The sequence below is a fragment of the Enhydra lutris genome, unplaced genomic scaffold (genome assembly GCF_002288905.1).
Source record: "Enhydra lutris kenyoni isolate GAN:26980312 unplaced genomic scaffold, ASM228890v2 scaffoldscaffold92, whole genome shotgun sequence".
Lineage (NCBI taxonomy): Eukaryota > Metazoa > Chordata > Mammalia > Carnivora > Mustelidae > Enhydra > Enhydra lutris.
Window position 1 is genome coordinate 423,002 of NW_019154176.1, and position 19,391 is coordinate 442,392.

The window sequence follows — 19,391 nt, forward strand, 5'->3', positions numbered from 1 at the left end:
TAGGATCCTGGGATTGAGCCCCACACGGGGCTCTCTGCTCAGCGGGGAGCCTGCTCCCCTCCTCTCTCTCTGCCTGCCTCTCTGCCTACTTGTGATTTCTGTCAAATAAATAAATAAAATCTTAAAAAAAAAAACAGCCAGTTATTTCACAAGCAACGTGAGTGTGTTTGGGAATAGCAGAGAATTGCAACCTAAGATGAGAAGGCTGTGGTCAAACCATAGGCAAGTCCAGAGAACCAAGTTGAAAACCACCCCTTTATAAAGGAAAGAGGGAGTTGGGAGGGCTGTTATGAACAAAACTCCACTGGAGGGGCACGTGCACCCCAGTGTTTATAGCAGCGATGTCCACAATAGCCAAGCTATGGAAAGAGCCCAGATGTCCATTGACAGATGAATGGATAAAGATGTGTTATATCTATACAATGAAATATTACGTAGCCATCAAAAAATTGAAATCTTGCCATTTGCAACGACGTGGATAGAACTAGAGGGTATTATAAGTCAATCAGAGAAAGACAATTATCATACGATCTCACTGATATGCAGAATTTAAGAAATAAGACAGAAGATCATAGGGGAAGGGAAGGAAAAATGAAACAAGACAAAGCCAGAGAGGGAGACAAACCATAAGAGACTCTTAATCTCATGAAACAAACTATAGGTTGCTGGAGGGGAGGGGAGAGGGGATGGAGTAGCTGGGTGATGGACATTGGGGAGGGTATGTGTTGTGGCAAGTGCTGTGTGTTGTGTAAGACTGATGAATCACAGACCTGTACCCCTGAAACAAATAATACATTATATGTCAAATTTTTAAAAAGTCCACTGGAATGAAATGGGAGTTCCAAGTAGTAGTAGCTTCTCAGTGGCTGAGTTGTGACTGTGCTTCCCTGTCTGGGCTGTTGCCTCCACCCAGATGGGGTGGTAAATGCAAGATACCTCTTTTCCAGTATGGTCTGCAATTGACCAAGGATGGTAGGACATGAGAGCTCCCCCTGCTGGCCTCCCCACTTCATTTTATTCAGTCTCATACCTTTTAGTTAGAATGCAACCTGGTCAAGAGTAAGAATAGCAAGCATGTGTTGGGCGCCTACTATATGCCAAGCAATGAGCGCTTTTCATGCAACCACCTAACTGACTCCCCCAAACCACTTCATTTATTCATTTATTCATTTGTTGACTTGATAAGTGCTTACAGAGCACTCACTTCGAGCCGGCTCCGTTCTAGGTGCAGGAATATGACGGTGAAGAAGACAAAATTCCCTGCTCCATGGAGTTGACATTCAAGAGGAGAGACCAACAGTAAACAATATAATCCAAAGGGATCTCAAGTTAGATGGGACTAGTATTATTGATCCCATTTTACAGATGAGTAAACTGAGTTTCCCAAGGTCATGCAAAGAAAGCAAGCTGGGATCATAATTTGCCCTCCTGGATCTCCTCCCAGCTCTGACCTCTGGGTAAGCAGCTGAAGCACAGAGAAAGGCGGGGAGGGGGGTGAGGAGAGACATCCAGAACAAGGCAGGGCTGCCTGGTACAGCTGTGCAGATCGTGCACTGCACAATTCCAGGAGTGTCATTCAGAAAGACTACAATGTGAATGCTGCCCCCTGGAGTCAGAAAGAGCACAAGAATTACAAATCTATGTCATGGTCTGGGGTCAGGTTCCAAGTAAGACCTGGAAAGAAAGTTTCATTCACCATTGGTCCATTCTCCATAAGGCGTTTTTTCCACTTAATATCTGTGGCCACTTCTCCGTGTCAGCATATGAAAATCTAACTCAGCAATTCTCCGAAGGGTGAACCCCAGATCAGCAACATGACCACAACCTGGAACTTGTTAGAAATGTAGATTCTGGGGCACCTGGGTGGCTCAGTCTGTTGAGCATCTGCCTTCAGTGGAGGTCATGATCCCAGAGTCCTGGAATTGAGCCCCACTTCGGGCTCCCTGCTTAGCAGGGCATCTGCTTCTCCCTCTCCCTCTGCCTATTGCTCCCCCACCTCTGCTCTCTCGCTCTCTCTCACTCTGTCAAATTAATAAATAAATAAAATCTTTTTTAAAAAAAGAAATGCAGATTCTGGGGCCCTACCTCATACCTCATGAGTCAGACACTTTCAGGCTGAGTCCAGTTTTTATTCCATATGAAATGGGGACCGAAGGGAGGGTTTTAGCCAAGGAATGACATGATCTAATTTCCTTTCTGACAGGTGCACCCAGCCCCGCCATGCACCCATTGAATGGTTTCTCTTTGTGTCCCCAGGCAGGTTTCCAAAGAGTAAAAAATTAATACACCATTTGTTACAGTTGAATATTGAGGCTAAGTAGTATCTGGTAGTACTAAACAACGTGCTATACTCTTAAATTTGCATATATGTAAGCCCTAATGTAACAAATGTGAAATGTAATACCAATTCTTTACAGTGGCAATTAGAGGGATAGTAGAATTGAGTCTTATTTTTACAAAAGTACCCAAAAGGACTTAAAATTTCAGCTTTAGGGGCCCAGGGGGAGGGGCCTCGGTCATTTGAGCGTCTGACTCTGGCTCAGCTCATGATCCAGCGTTCCTAGGATCAAACCCCTCGTAGGGCTCTCTCCTTAGAGAGAAAAGTCTGCTTCTCCCTCTCTCTCTGCCCCTCCCTATGCTTGTGCTCTCTTTTTCTCTCTCTCAGATAAATAAATAAAATCTTTTAAAATAAAATAAGGGACACCTGGGTAGCTCAGTCAGTTAAGCGTCTGCCTTCAGCTCAGGTCATGATCCCAGGGTTCTGGGATGGAGACTGAATCAGGCTCCTTGCTCAGTGGGGAGGCTGCTTTTCCCTCTGCAGTTGCTCCCCCTGCTTGTGCTCTCTTTCTCTAACAAATAAATAAGTAAAATTGCTTAAAAGTAAATAAATAAGTAATAAAAATAAAATTAAAATTTCAGCTTTAAATAGTTTTATTTATAACTTTGAGTGTTTAAATTAATCAATTAAAACATTTATTTTGAATAATTGTGTTGGGCTGGCAGAAAGAAAGGGCTACTTAAGATGGCGAAAGTTCCCGCCACAAAACCTGAGCTCGGACAGGAGAACAAAGACCCAAGCAGGAATCTGAGACACCACCACCACCACCCCACCACCCCCACCCCCCACCCCCGCTCCAGGCTCCAGTGGACCAATGGGACCCTGACAAGCAGGCGAAATATGCAAATAAGGGAAACTTGCCAAAAGACCCCTGAACTCCCCCTCGGGACCCCTTAAAAGCCCCCTTCTCCCTGCCTCGGGCGCGACTTCCCCCCGCTCTGCTTTCCAGAGTTGCGGAACCTCGCCCGAGGGTGCCCTCCTCCCGTCGCAGTTTTCCTGGCTCCCCTCCTCCTGAGCCCTGAAACTGGGACGGAGAGTGCCTTTAATAAATCTTGCCTTGTGCCACCTCGCCTGGTGTGTTTATCTCGCGGGAAAAACTTTACATTTGGTGCCGAAACCCGGGAGGGGATCGAGCCCCTGCCTCCGCACGGCGGCTCTCCTCTCCACCCTCGGACTGGGACTCCGCACTTCCTTCACTCCACTCTGAAAGTCCGCTGCCCTGAGTGTTCCCTGGCTCCTGACTCCTCCCCGAGGCGCCCTGCCCTAACCGCGGCCGCGTCAGGGCGAGCTCTCCTCTGCCACCAGGTGGCCCCATAGTTCCGAGGAATTGGGAGACGTCCTCATTCCACGGCAACTATTCTCCTGAACCGCAACTCAGCCCGCGGACAAGGGGACGCCTTCCTCCGCGTTTTGGGTTGATAGGGGAAGGAGCTATGGGAACCTCCTAGTCCAAATTCGACTCAAAAACTCCCTTGGGCTGTCTCCTGGCTAATCTCCGAACCTTGGGGTTAGACCAGGGCTTACAGAGGCGACGTCTTATCTACTATTGTACCGTTGCTTGGCCTAAGTATCAATTGGACAACCAATCGAAATGGCCTCCTGAGGGCACCTTCGACTATCAGGTGCTCATGGGCCTTGACAATCTCTGTAGGCGCCAAGGCAGATGGTCCGAAGCACCTTACATCCAGGCCTTTTGAACTCTAGCTCTAGACCCTCACTTTGTTCCGGTTGCTCAACTTCTCAAGTACTCCTTGCCCGCACCCCCCTTTCGGCCCCTCCGCCGTCCACTCCCAAGAATCTTGATTCCCCTTCCCTCTCCCCTCTCTCCGAACCCCCTGAAAACCTCTCCAGGCCCCCTGTAAGGTCCCCCCAACTGTCCCCCCCCCCTCCCTATGAGCCTACCATCCCCAGTCAACCAGCGCTCCCAGACCTCCCCCCCAAAGCTCTGAGCCGGAAACTCCCCCCCCCCCCCCCCCCCCCCCCCCTCCGCCCCCCGCCCGCCCCCCCCCCCCCCCCACCCCGCGCATATTCTGGCAGCTCCTGAGACTCCTACCTCAGAGCCAGAGCCTTCCCCGCCTTCTAACCCTCCTCCCTCTCCCCCCATCTCCGCTCGGACACGGTCCAGAAATCAGTCTCCAGACCTGGTCTGTCCCCCTGAGGGAGGTTGCAGGGGCTGAAGGGGTTGTTGGAGTCCATGCACCCTTCTCTTTGCAGGATCTCTCCCAAATAGAGAAGCGCTTGGGGTCCTTTTCGGCCAATCCTGATAACTATATCAAAGAATTCCAGTATCTAGCCCAAGCCTATGACCTCGCCTGGCATGATTTACATGTGGTCCAGACCACCACCCTCACCACAGAGGAGAGGGAACGCATCCAGGCTGCTGCCCGGGAGCACGCAGATCAGGTCCATCTCACGGATGCTGCCATGCCAGTTGGAGCCCAGGCGGTCCCAGCTGTAGAACCAGGTTGGGATTATCAGGATGGCCAAGATGGCCTCCCGCACCACGACCACATGGTCCAACGTCTCATAGCTGGCATGCGGGCAGCCTCTAATAAGGCCGTTAATTACGACAAGATTAGGAAGATTGTCCAGGCACCTGACGAAAACCCCGCCATGTTTCTTAACCGATTGTCGGAGGCTTGAACCCAGTACACTCGCTTGGACCCCGCCTCTCCTGCAGGGGCCACAGTACAGACTACTCATTTTATCTCTCAATCAGCACCGGATATATAGAGAAAGTTAAAAAAGGCTGAGGAGGGCCCTCAGACCCCCATTTCTGACTTGGTGAAAATGGCATTTAAGGTCTTTAATTCCCGTGAGGAGGTGGCTGAGCTTAAACGACAAGCCAGACTCCAGAAAAAGGTTCAGTTGCAGACCCAAGCCTTGGTAGCAGCCCTGCGGCCAGCGGGCTCCGGGAGCCAGCAGAGAGGGGCAACCAATCGCACCCCCCCACACCCGGGGCCTGTTTCAAATGGGGGGCCGAGGGACATTGGGCTCACCAGTGCCCCAATCCAAAGCCGCCAACTCGGCCTTGCCCTCAATGCCATTTGATGGGCTACTGGAAATCCGACTGCCCTAACCTTGGGGTATCTTCGGCGCCTCAATGTGGGGGAGCCCCCAAGACAGTAAGTCCAGCCTTTCAGCTGCTCGGATTGGAGGACGACTGACGAAGCCCAGACTAGGCCACCCCTCTCACCCAGGCTGAGCCCAGGGTCATGCTCCAGGTAGCGGGTAAGTCCATCTCCTTTCTGCTGGACACGGGGGCTACCTACTCTGTTCTGCCTTCCTATTAGGGACTTACTCGAACCTCACCAATTACTGTTATGGGGATCGATGGGACCTCCTCCAATCCTAGGGTGACCCTTCCCCTTACCTGTAGCCTGGATGGGTTCCCCTTCTTCCACTCGTTCCTAGTGATTCCTTCCCGCCTGGTCCCTCTACTGGGGAGGGACATTCTCCAGAAACTGAGGGCAACTATCTGCCTCTCCCCTTCCTCCCCTCCCTCCACCTCAAACCGTCTCATCCTACACCCCTCCACTCCCTCGACCCCTGCTCCAGATGACCTACCCACTGTAGATCCTCGGGTGTGGGACACCTCGGAGCCCATCATCGCTTCCCGCCTTACTCCGGTTAAAGTACGGCTTAAGGATAACTCCAGGTTTCCCTCTCGAGCTCAGTTTCCTATTTCCTTAGCCCACTGCTGGGGCCTGAAACCTATCATAGAACGGCTTAAACGTCAGGGACTCCTGATCCCCATCAGTTCCCCCTGTAACACCCCTATCCTCCCAGTACGCAAGCCCTCAGGGGCTTATCGACTGGTACAAGACCTTAGGCTTATCAATCAACGAGGCCGTGGTCCCCCTCCACCCAGTCGTTCCTAACCCCTACACCCTATTGTCTTGCGTTCCCCCAAACAGTACTGGACCTAAAGGATGCCTTTTTCACCGTCCCCTTGCACCCTGATTCCTATTTTCTTTTTGCCTTCACCTGGGAGGATCCTGACACGCACGCTTCTGGACAACTAACTTGGACTTTCCTACCCCAGGGGTTCAGGGACAGCCCCCACATTTTTGGCCAGGCCTTGACTATAGACTTACAGCAGTGCGTCCTTAAGGCCAGTACTCTACTACAATATGTGGATGACCTCCTCCTCTGTAGCCCCTCCCTCTTGGTCTCCCAAGACAACACCTCTGCCCTACTTAACTTCCTGGGGGCCAAGGGATATCGAGTCACCCCTTCTAAGGCCCAATTGTGTGCCCCTTCGGTTACCTATCTGAGCATACTTCTGACTCCCACTTCTAAGTCTCTTACCAGGGACCACATACGACTCCTCCAAGAACTCCAACCTCCCCAAACGGCAGATGAAATACTCTCTTTTCTTGGATTGGTTGGGTTCTTCAGACATTGGGTTCCAAATTTCTCTATCCTGGCCCGTCCTCTGTACCAGGTGACTAAAGAGACCCCCCAGGGTCCCCTAACTGATCCCACTTCGATCTGCCACTCATTCTCTAAACTAAGGGTCCGCCTAACCACCGGGCCAGTCTTAGCCCTACCCGATCTCTCTAAACCACTCCATCTCTACACTGATGAGCGCTCCGGCTCAGCCACTGGCCTCCTAACACAACTGGTGGGGCCTACGCATAAGGCTATAGCCTACCTGTCCAAGCAACTGGATGTCACCGCCCAGGGATGGCAGCCCTGCCTCAGGGCCCTAGCGGCAGCCGCTTCTCTTACAAAGGAGGCCCTCAAACTTACCTTAGGGCAGCCCATCGCGGTCTACTCTCCCCACCGACTCACGGGCCTCCTTAGCCACCGATCCCTGGCCCATCTGACTCCTTCTCGTCTCCAGCTATTCCATCTGCTATTCCTAGAAAACCCACATATCTCTCTCTCTACCTCCCCCCGCTTAAACCCCACAACTTTACTGCCTATACCCTCGCCCACCCCGGAACCCGTTCATTCCTGCCTACAACTTATAGAGGACCTCACTCCTCTCCATCCCGGTCTCTCTGATCAACCACTATCCAACCCTGACCACGTACTCTTCGTGGACGGCAGTTCCCTCCTGGCCTCAGATGGCCAAAGACACGCTGCTTACGCTGTGGTCACCACGGATGCGTTATTAGAGACGGCTCCCCTCCCCATCGGAACCACCTCCCAGAAGGCTGAACTTGTAGCTCTCACCAGGGCATTACACTTGTCGAAGGGACAACGAGTCACCATTTACACTGACTCAAAATATGCCTACCTCATAACTCACACACACTCTACTCTTTGGCAAGAACGGGGGTTCCTAACGACCAAGGGCACCCCTATAGCTAATGGACCCCTCATTGCCAAGTTGCTTGAGGCCCTTAGTCTGCCCGCTGATGAGGGCACCAAATGGCCAAGGATCTGGTCTCCCAAGGTAACAACAGGGCAGACTCAGTGGCCAGACAAATGGCCCTAAATACCCCTGCGTCTCCTATCCTCTTTCTTAACACCCCTCACCAGCCTTCCTACTCTACAAAGGAAACACAAGCCCTCCAGGCGCGGGGAGGAAAGATTGGAGATAAGGGGTGGATCTACATTCAGGACAGGATTGCCCTGCCAGGCAATCTAGTGTGGCACACCTTAATTACTGACATCCACCGATCCCTCCATTTTGGCCCTAAGGCTCTTCATCAATTTCTTCAGCCATTGTTCTATCATCCTTCCTTATCTAAGGTAATCGAAGTTGTCCATAGGGCTTGTAAAACCTGTTCAGCCGTGAATTCACAAGAAGGAATCCGCAGACCAGGGCCTAACCATCAGCTCTGAGGTCATTAGCCAGGGGAAGACTGGCAACTGGACTTCACTCACACGCCTCGCCATAAAACCTTTTGCTACCTATTAACCTTGGTTGATACATTCACAGGCTGGATCGAGGCATACCCCACGGCCGGGGAGACAGCGGACGTGGTGGCTACAATACTCATCGAGCACATCATCCCGAGGTTCAGATTGCCCCGGACCCTCCAGTCAGACAACGGACCCGCCTTCATCTCCAGTGTAACCCAACAGGTAGCTGAGAGCCTCACATAACCTGGAAACTTCACATCCCATACCACCCACAGTCATCGGGTAAGGTAGAAAAGGCCAACGGGCTGCTCAAAGCCCAACTCACCAAACTTACCCTAGAGACCCGCCTTTCCTGGCCCACACTTCTGCCCCTGGCTCTCACCAGACTCCAGGCTACACCCCGAGGGCCTTCGTGCTTAAGCCCATTGGAATTACTCTACAGCCAGCCCTTTCTTATAAATCATAGCCTTCCGGCCATTTCCCCGCCTCTTTTATCCTAGCTACCTTACCTCACTCTCCTCCGAGCTCTCTTAAGGGCCCACCCCGACACTGTCATCCCAGCCCCAAGCGACCATGCTTCCAAAGGGGGTATATGAGATCTATCTCCTGGAGACCAGGTCCTCCTCAAAAGCTTGCGGCCAGGCTCCTTACAAACCCAGCGGACCGGGCCTCATACAGTCGTCCTTACCACCCCAACTGCTGCGAAACTGTTGGGGCACTCTGCATGGGTACATATCAACAATCTCAAACGGGCACCCACAGATACTGATTGGACTTCCCAGATGGCAGGCCCCACCAAACTCCGCTTGGTTAGGGCCCCTTCTCATATTCCTTCTAATCCAGACAAACCAGGCGGACCCATGTGAGTCTAGGTGCATGAGGGGTTCAGATACCTCTCGCTATTTCTCAGCCTTTACTTATATGCCTGCAACCTGCTACTGGGGAAAGAAACCCACAACCTGTATGTATGACCAGAAAACCTATTGGGACTCTGACCTCGTGACAGCCAAACGCGGTATTGCCCCCTGCAACATCTACCCCAGGTCTGGAAAAGTTTGCTGGACCTATCTGGGTCATGTCGGTCTCTCTGACGGGGGTGGGTCCAGGACCAGGCTAGCCGCGAACGCATTAAAACAGCGGTCACGGACCTGACTAAACGACTCCAAAGCCCCAGCGACCCGGTCTATAAGGGCATCAATCTTGGTAGCATCCAAAAAATTCCCTACCACCAAACAACTGACAGTGGCCCTCCTGAACTCTAGTTACAACCTATGGCGAAATGTGTCGAAGAACGGTGACAGTGACTGCTGGATCTGTTTCCCTTTTCCAACACATTCCAACATTGTAGGGTTTACCCCTCCCTATTGACTGGCCACTCCCCAACTCTGCGACCGCAAATAATACGGTCCATATCGGCCCCATCGGGGTAAACATACCTATTATCAATGTGTCCTCCCCCCTTACCACTGCAGCTGCCAACATCACCTACAACCTCCTGTACTGTACTCCCTCGGGAATATATCTCTCGTGCCCTCAGAGAACCTATCGCTGCCTGACCGCTAATGACTCCCTAGGCTGCATATTCATTCTACTATCTCCTTCTACTGAAAGGGTCCAGAGACAAAAGGATGAGACTGATACAAGGCGAAGGTCAAGCAAAGCTTTATTTCGCGCCAAGCATCGAGAATCAAACTGAGCAGCCAGGGCCGTCTCTTGCAAAGAGGTGACCCCTCCCAGTCTCACAGACGAACTTTTATAGAGTAAAGGCCATGTGGTTGAGCCTGGCCACACACAGGTGGCCAATTGAATTACAATTCACCCTATAGTAGTTATTTGAACTAGCCTATCACTCTGGTCAGAATTGGCGCCCAAAAGGCAGGACCCACATTTTTGGGTGGTTAGGGAGGTGCTTTCCTGATTGGATGTCTCCACCTGGCCGAACATGTCCTTGGCAGGTAGGGAGGTAATACGTGCGCTTTCACTGATTGGACATTTCCACCTGGCCGTACACGTCCTTATATCTGGGCTCCGTTATTTTTGCCCAGACTGACATGTCCTGGTATCTGTGCTCCATTATTGGGGCTATTTGGCAGTATTTCACCAATTCTGTTTTTAAGCGCTTTCCTCTTGGGGGGAAGGGGCAGGTTCAATCTAAGTTTACTGCATAAACAACAAAATGGCTCGCTCTGGCTAAGTAGGCCCTTACACTACCACCATCTACTCTGAATCCCAGCTGCAATCTATCCTATTCCCCCAACACCGTGTAGGAAGGGCTGCCTTCCTTCCATTCATAATAGGGGTTAGGAATAGCCACAGGGGTGCCAACCGGAACAGTGAGGATAGGAACTTCCGTAGACTTTTATTACAAACTCTCCCAAGCCCTGAATGATGACATGGAATGGATTGCTGACTCCCTCACAGCACTACAGACGCAAGTTACTAGCCTGGCAGCCTTAGCTCTGCAGAACCGACAGGCCTTAGACCTTCTGACCACCAAAAAAGGGGGGACCTGCCTATACTTAAATGAAGAATGTTGTTACTTTGTTAACCAATCAGGTATAGTTACCTCCAGGATCAAAGAACTCAGGGATCGGATTCAAGCACGGTGGCAAGACACGTCTTTCTGGGGCCTGGACCCCTATACCTGGGTAACCTGGCTGCTCCCTTTGGTGGGACATGTATACATAATCCTCCTTCTAATCTCAGTTGCTCCCTGTCTTTTCTGATGCTTGCAGGGTCGCCTACAAGAACTTGCCCGAGTGTCCATCAATCAACTCCTCCTCCAGCCCTACTCTCGTCTGCCCACTTCCAACTACCCCTATGATGACGCCCGCCCCCCGTCAGCAGGAAGTAGCCAGAACTGAGTCAACGCCCCTGGCACCATTATATAATGCAAAAGGTCAGAATGTTGGGCTGGCAGAAAGAAAGAGCTACTTAAGATGGCGAAAGTTCCCACCACAAAACCTGAGCTTGGACAGGAGAACAAAGACCCAAGCAGGAATCTGAGACCCCCACTCCGGGCTCCAGTGGACCAATTGATGAAGTTCTTGAACCTAGGTGAGGTTCGGTGGGGTGAGGTTCGGAGCCGATGGCTAAGAAAGAATTCTTAAGACGTCTTTGGTGCAAAAATGTGGTTTATTAGAGCACGGGGACAGGACCCGTGGGCAGACGGAGATGCTGCCCCGGGGATGTGAGGAGTGGCTGGTTATATACACAGGAGTCGGGTAGGTGAGGACAAAGGGGTGTTCAGAAGGGCTATTGGGGTAAAGAAGACTGTCAGGATATTGAAGGCCTGGTTACTATCAAGCCAAGGCCGCTTTCCCTCTAATGAGGCACTAACATAAAGACAATTGGGAGTCTCCTGGTGGAATGTCACATTCCTGCTATCAAGCGTCCTTGTTAGTGAGATTTAGGTTTAGAAGAAATTTAACTTTATTTACTTTTCCTTCTACCTCAGCCTCCTTCAGTTTTGTTTATGGTGGGGAGGGTGACATTAAGGCTTGAGGAACTGAGTTATGTGCCTCTGGAAATTGGGCTATTGATAAGGTAACTTCTTTGTTGTAAATCTCTAGGACATTTGTAAACCAAGGGAGACTCTGTCTTGCAGGATTGTGATCTCTGCAAGTTAACTATTTGTTTGTCGTTTATGGCAGTCAGGGGTGCCTGAGGAATGTGACACATATTACCGAGGGGAGCGGGTGGAGAGGGGGTGCAAGGTGCCAGCTTTTGCTTTGTCCTCAGCCAGCCTCCTGCTCCCTCATCATTCCCCCCTGAACAATTTTGACCCTTAAATCTTTAAGGTAGTTGAAGGTGGAAGGTGTCATCTTCTGTAACTTCTTCCTGCTGAATAGGGGCGTAGAGCTGTCCCTACCTACTCAGGTCAGTATTGATCAGTTGAGGAACGTATAGGGGAGTTACGAAAGGCAGAGGCAGCTGAATCCAGTGCTGACAGTGAAGGAGTATCTGCACGTGGTAAGGATCATCTGTCGTGGTGAAGTCATTGCAGCAATGGAGTCTCGGCACCAAGTAGAGAAACACTGAACAAAGCAACATATTAAGATTAATAAGGCAATAAAAATGAGAAGCCTGAAAAGAAGATTTTTAATTGTTGGCCATAGTCCTCCCTCAAACCAGGAAGCTAACCAATCACTGAGTGAGAGAGAAGGATCTTATAGAGCCTTAATCTGGGTATTCATATCTTTTATTAGTCCTGTGACATTTTTGTGATAGTCTGGGATGTACACGCAACATTCTGTTTTGATAATTGCACATGTGTCACCCTGTGCTGTTGTCAGGACATCTAAGGCCATCCTATTTTGTAGGACTGCCTTGTGTATTTGTGAGACTTCGGTATTAAGTAGGGAGATGGTATTTAGTGAATCATTGAGTGCCTTTGTAGTATATTTATTAAGGGCTTCTACATGCCACATGACATCCTCTAGTCCTACAGATGGAACAAAAATGGATGTTAAGTGATCATACCATTTAAAAACAGATCGTGTCCATCTTTGCTTTAAATTGGGGAGATTAGCTGGAGTGGTGATGATTTTAGTAATGCACCCATGAATCCAGGCAAATCCTAAAGTACAGCAACCTATCCACCCTAGAGGAAGGCAGGGCCACAGGTTAAGTTCCATATATCCAGTAGGTTCCATTTGGAGCTGACCATCTAATGCCAGGTCACCTTGCCCAATCAGTAGCAAATCAGTCAGTAGCCTGGAGTACTATTATATGGGAACACATTTCTAATGATAGCCATCCTAGATGTCATGTGTTATTTGCCCAAGTATCATATGTATGATTTCTTTGTTCCCAGCAGAAAACTGCCTTTTGACTGAGCTGTCCAATGGTGGGTGTGAGCCACAAATATGTATCCCAGATTTGATATATGCCATCCTCAGCATAGCGATAAGGAGGGTTTTGTAACTTAGGCCCATATTTGATTGAGGAGTTATGGCTTGACAGCAATGCCCTTTTCTTCCAAATAGCTCCATGGGCATGTAGTACCAGGAAGGCATTTTTGGAGTCAGTGTTAATGTTTATTTTTAAGCTTTGGCAATTGCACAGTGCTAGTGAGCACTATGGCATCCCTAGCTTTTCTTATTCTTTTTATGAAAACTATTGTCATCAGTAAACCAACAGCCATTCGTATTTTTAACAGGGGCATCTTAAATCTGGCCAACTAGAGTAAGCAAGATCAATAACCTCTGAACAGTTTTGCTCTATAGAGAAAGAAGTACAGTGGTCAGGTTCAGGCATACGGGTAACTAGGTTTAAAGTTTGACAAGTTTTAAGTATTATTTCTGGCATATCTGTAAGTATAGCCCAGTATTTAATAAGTCAGCCTCCACCATCCATTGGTGGCCTTTGGCTTCTAAGACAAATCTGGACCTGATGTGAAGTCATTACAGTCAGGGACTGTTCCACAGTGAGTTTTGAGGCTCTTTTTATGAGGAGGGCTGTTCTATGCTTAGCTAAAGCATCCGTTTGCAATTGCACCTCAACAGAGGTGGCTTCTAGCATAAACATGACTAAGGGATGAAACCATTAAGTAGCCCTTTGAGTGGTCCAGCCTTAACAATATCCTGAATACAAAGTATCACTGGCAAGTGGGAGAAAACTTGTCAAGAGGTAAGGGGAGTCCCCCATGCATCATCCAATCCACTCATAAAGAAAGTGGGGTCATCCATTATCTCCACAAGTCCATAGTTAATCCTATGGAGTGCGGTATGCTGGCTTTTAGGCAATTTCATTATCCCAGCAACACACAAGGTGTTAATTAAGTTACACAATTGTAGGGGAATCAATCCCATTTTCCAGTTGTTTAATCATGTGCCATGGGGTCTTGTTATTATCCCCTCAGAATAAAAAGACACGAAGATCGTCTAAATGAGCTATTGTGCAACTTTTTTGAAGTTTATCTCAAATTTTCTAGCTTAGGTAAACAAATATTTAAAGACAATCAAATCTAGAATTTAACATCCATAAAGGTGTTACTGAACATAATTTTTCTGTCTAAAATAACCCTCATTTCCAGAGATAGCCAAATCAGGACTAACTCATTTGAAAAACAAGTCCAGTTTTAACAAACTTGGCCTAATTATTTACATAAGCTCAGCAAGAATAGTGAGTGTGATCATATAGATCTTTTAGAATCTGCTTTGCTGGAACTTTTTATAAGGAATCTCTAGGTTGAACTTTTAGTAGCCTCTCTGGGCCAGAAGCCAAGCCACGTACTTGCCCTCAGACATGCCTGCAGTACCTGTCGACTTGGGCGAATTCTTCTTTCTGAGGCTCTGCACCTACCAAGGAGTGACATTCTACTCACCTGGTGAGGTTGCTGGGAACTCTGTAAGCATGGTATCAGGCCAACTGTTCCAAAGGGCTTTATGGCTCCAGGTTTCATAAAGTCAACCTTAGTTCCTTTAAACTGTCTGGTCATATCTGAGTCTTTTCAAATATGACATCCCAGTCAAAGCCTTAGTAAAATAACCCATGTTTCCAATGCTGTCCTGTTACAAGGAGAACAGATTCTTATTGAACTTATGCAAATGACTGATTGCCATGGAAGAAAGAATGCTGACTGAGACCTTTGGTTTCAGAGGGTTCAGATAGAGAGAAAAGTTGAATGCCTTGATTCGTTTGCAAATAAATATTTTTCCATTTCTGTAAGTCACAGATATCTTAAGAAAAAAGTTTTCTTGGTCTGAAGGAGCAAACATTAAAGAACCAGTAATATTTAAAATAAGATGAAACATTAAGAGACACAACACTATAATCTTTCAGTTCATTTAGTCCCATGTTACTAATTCTGGTTTAGTTTGAATGCAGCTTTTACTTCTGGAAATTCTTACCCATTTCCGTTCCAGGATTTTAATATATCAAAGACCTGTATTTGTCCTGAAAGTCTCTTATGTCTCATATGAAGTTCTTTTAAACAATTAAAACAATTACAAATGACAAAAACTCACAATAGATATGGTTAAATTACCAGGTGATGACCTTATCAAAACATTAAAACTTTAGGAAATGCATAGAATCTTTAGAGTAGTTATAGCATTTTCCCAAATGTAAACCAAGGTTTATCATTGGTTTAAATCTTGTCAACAATTGCTAAAACCTTAGAAAGTTTTAAAACATATGCTTAAATATAATTAGGGATGTTAAACACCTGATAAAACAAAACATAGGAACTGAATTTTCTGGGCAGGCAAAGAGAAAACCATTTACACTTTTTTTTTTAATAAAGATTTTATTTATTTATTTGTTAGAGAGAGAGAGAGAGCATGAGCACAGGCAGACAGAGTGGCAGGCAGAGGCAGAGGGAGAAGCAGGCTCCCCGCCGAGCAAGGAGACCCATGTGGGACTCGATCCCAGGACGCTGGGATCATGACCTGAGCTGAAGGCGGCAGCCGCTTAACCAACTGAGCCACCCAGGTGTCCCCCATTTACACTTTTTAACAGATCAATTAACCTAAGAAAACTTTGCCCTTTTAAACAGAGAGAAAACCAGCTTTTTTATACCAGTGTCTTTTCCTTTTTTTTTTTTTTTAATTCTTAAGTATGCAGTCTTAAAATATGAGTTTTCTGGGTTTCCCTCCCATCGTGAATGATGTCGCAGACAAAGGGAGGGGGATCTTTCAGATCCTGTCCTGCTCACGTCCCTCACGGGACCTTAGGAGAGTCTTAGCTAAGGTCTGTCCGTATAAACCCTGGACCAGGCTACTCCGTGGAGTAGATGACCGTTATGCCATATGACGCCCCGCGAGACTCAGGGTGCAGCCCACTCAGACTCCGTAGCCAAAGCGGTGGAGCCATACAGACACATTCACACAGTCAGGCACTCTTCAGATTCAAACAGGTTGGACACCCTCCCCTTTTTGGGTATCCCTGGCTAATGGGAGGTGATCAGTCTCCCCTTTCACTCTTTACAAATAAGAGTGAGTTTCTGTGGTTACAGGCAATGGAGGATGGTAACAGGGTGTTTCCGCAGTCCCTCAAGGTTGGGCTGCTTTCTTAATCTCTCAAAGCCAAATGGCCCTTGGAAGTATAATCTATGTGGAAGCAGGTCAGAAGAGTGCTAAATCACGTTGGGGGCTGTTTTTCTTTCTTTCTTAGTCCGTCCTGACCATATCTAAAATTACTTTTCTGAAGATTTCCCTTCACAAACCTTCTACAACTTTCCTTTGCATTCAGGTTTTCTCCCAAGCCATTTCCTTTCAAACAACTATTTCATTTAGGACAAAATTACCTTCTCTTACCTTCAACAAAATGTACTCCCATTCCTTAAATCTTTATTACATATCTTTTACTTTTTTTACATACAGAGTTGTTTCCCTTATTTCTATCAGTCTTAGTTACACTTAGCAGAATTTTGTACTCTTAGAAACACCTTAACCTCTAGTCAGTTATTAACCAATTGTGAACTGTTACAACAGAATTCTTTAGATGGCAAATTTATGAATCAGTTAAGCACAAAACATGTTTACCAACAGATTTCAAAAGCACAAACCTAGTTCCAGCAACCAGCCCTCTAGCATTTTATCCTGTTTGGTTTAAAGTTTCAGGTTAGCGAAGACTTGGAAAGCTACTTCAGTAATTACCCATTAAAACTTTGAGACAGACAATTAACCATCAGTTTAGTCATTTCTTTGCTAACAAATTTTAACAAATAACACGAGCTTATTTGACCTTCAGTAAACTTTGATAGAATAAAAGCTTTACATTTACTGCTGTAACTTCAAAGACACGTCTATCTTAATTAAGCCAACAAACTTAACTTAGTTCCAATACTGACTTACATTCCACCTGGGCCCACTCCACTTTGAATGTTTACCTGAGACACGGGTGGGAGGATCTGGAGTGGGGGGTGTTAGGTCCAGGGGCTGCTCTTCTTGCTCCTTGACAGGGAAGAGAGAATGAGCCGTGGTGCATGGTCTAGAGGCCGGTCATGCAGGCTGCACGCATGTTGGTGCAGAAACAGGAGAAGGGGGAGACAGAAGAAACAAAGTGCCACCAGGAGGCAGAGAAAGGATTCCTGGTTTTAGAGCTCATCAGCCCCAACAGAGGAGCAGATGCCATGCTTCCCCACCGGCAAGGGGGGAGGGGTTAAGCAGTCCACGTTGGGCCAGAGAAGACAGGGAAACTTCCCCGAAACAAAGAGAGTTTCGGCAGCTGCCTGGGAATATTCCTTGGGGTCTCTGTCTCGAGTTAGACTAGCCCCAGTTGGCTCCAGTTATATCCATTAACACGGGAAGTGAGTGAGGGAGAAGCCCCACATCTATCAGGAGGAACAGAGAGACATAAGGTCAGCGTCCCCTTTGCTAGGGATGGTCCAGCAACCTGGGTTTACTAGAAGAAGACTTATTTATGTAATTATCATCCAGTATGTCAGGAGGAAGTTTACTATCTGACTCATTCAGGCAAACACATTCTGCAAAGCCCCTTAGTTTGGGGTCCTGGTGTAGAGCAATGAAGGCCTAGGTATGAGCAATGAAGGTATCCTAGGTCCATTCGCCCTGTTTCCTGCAGAGGAGATCTAACTGATGGATCCCACTAAGGCCATGCAGTGTTACAGAACCTCAGTCCTTTCCTAAGTTTTGCAATCCAAATTATTTCCAGTGGGTTAAAAGACACCCCAAGGTAGAGTCCTTGGGAACTGAAGAAGCCTACTGAGGCCATGCTCCCAGAAAAGTAAAGAAGGTCCATTACCAAATCCCCCCCCCCGACTCCTGGGTGGCATCCCACGCAGGATATGTCAGAGGTTCCTGTGTGTCAAAAGTGACCGGAGGCGTCCCTCACACAAGCCATCGCTATTGATCACCATCCTGCCTTCCCCGAGAAGGCATTCCTGCCATAAAAGGCCCTGGAGGGGTGCCAGTGTCCCTCCCCTTCCCCATCGCATCCTAGGCTGCTGATGGGTGCCTGGTGAATGGACCAAAACACTGTGCCATGCCATGCCATCTTCTTTCCTGAAGACTGCATACTGTTTTGCCATTTTAACCCATGGAAATATTAGAAAAGTTTGGCAAGGGGAAATTACCCAATTTCGTACCTTTAAGTAGTCTGTAGAAGACACTGACAAGAAACAGTAAAGACTGAAATCCATCATGGTCTAAGTGACATTCCAACACATGTGGTCCTTGTAGCCAACTTCCCTAGGAAACATTCCCCGGCTGTGTTTTAATTCAATCGGATACTGGTTTCGGCCGGCTCCCAGTGGAGGTCTCTCGGCCAAAAGTGGCTAGACCAGGGATGTGGAGGGGATCACACTAGATCAATCAGGAGGAAACCTCACACGGGAGTCTTAAGATTGGCAGCTGTCCTGGTGACTCAGGTGGCTGTCCCGTGCCCAAGACAGACAACTTTATATAAGAACAGGAATACAGAGAGGGCATCAAGTTTCTGGGTCTTATTGCCATTCCGGCCAGGGTACTAACTTACAGCCAAAAGGCAGATGCTCTCCTCCCCGTAGAGTAGCCACGGGCTAGAGGATTACAGCCTGAGCAATTGACATGCAAGTGTTCCAATAAGACCATACTCCTTGAAAATCCTCTGAAATGAGACTAAAGGAAAAGGAGAAAGTACTCACCAATTTTGCACTGAAGCTCAGAGTCCAAATGTAAAGACTCACAGTCCCTTCGTGGTCGCCAAATGATGAAATTCTTGAACCTAGGTGAGGTTCGGTGGGGTGAGGTTCGGAGCCGACGGCTAAGAAAGAATTCTTAAGACGTCTTTGGTGCAAAAATGTGGTTTATTAGAGCACGGGGACAGGACCCGTGAGCAGACAGAGATGCTGCCCCGGGGATGTGAGGAGTGGCTGGTTATATACACAGGAGTCGGGTAGGTGAGGACAAAGGGGTGTTCAGAAGGGCTATTGGGGTAAAGAAGACTGTCAGGATATTGAAGGCCTGGTTACTATCAAGCCAAGGCCGCTTTCCCTCTAATGAGGCATTAACATAAAGACAATTGGGAGTCTCCTGGTGGAATGTCACATTCCTGCTACCAAGCGTCCTTGTTAGTGAGATTTAGGTTTAGAAGAAATTTAACTTTATTTACTTTTCCTTCTACCTCAGCCTCCTTCAGTTTTGTTTATGGTGGGGAGGGTGACATTAAGGCTTGAGGAGCTGAGTTATGTGCCTCTGGAAATTGGGCTATTGATAAGGTAACTTCTTTGTTGTAAATCTCTAGGACATTTGTAAACCAAGGGAGACTCTGTCTTGCAGGATTGTGA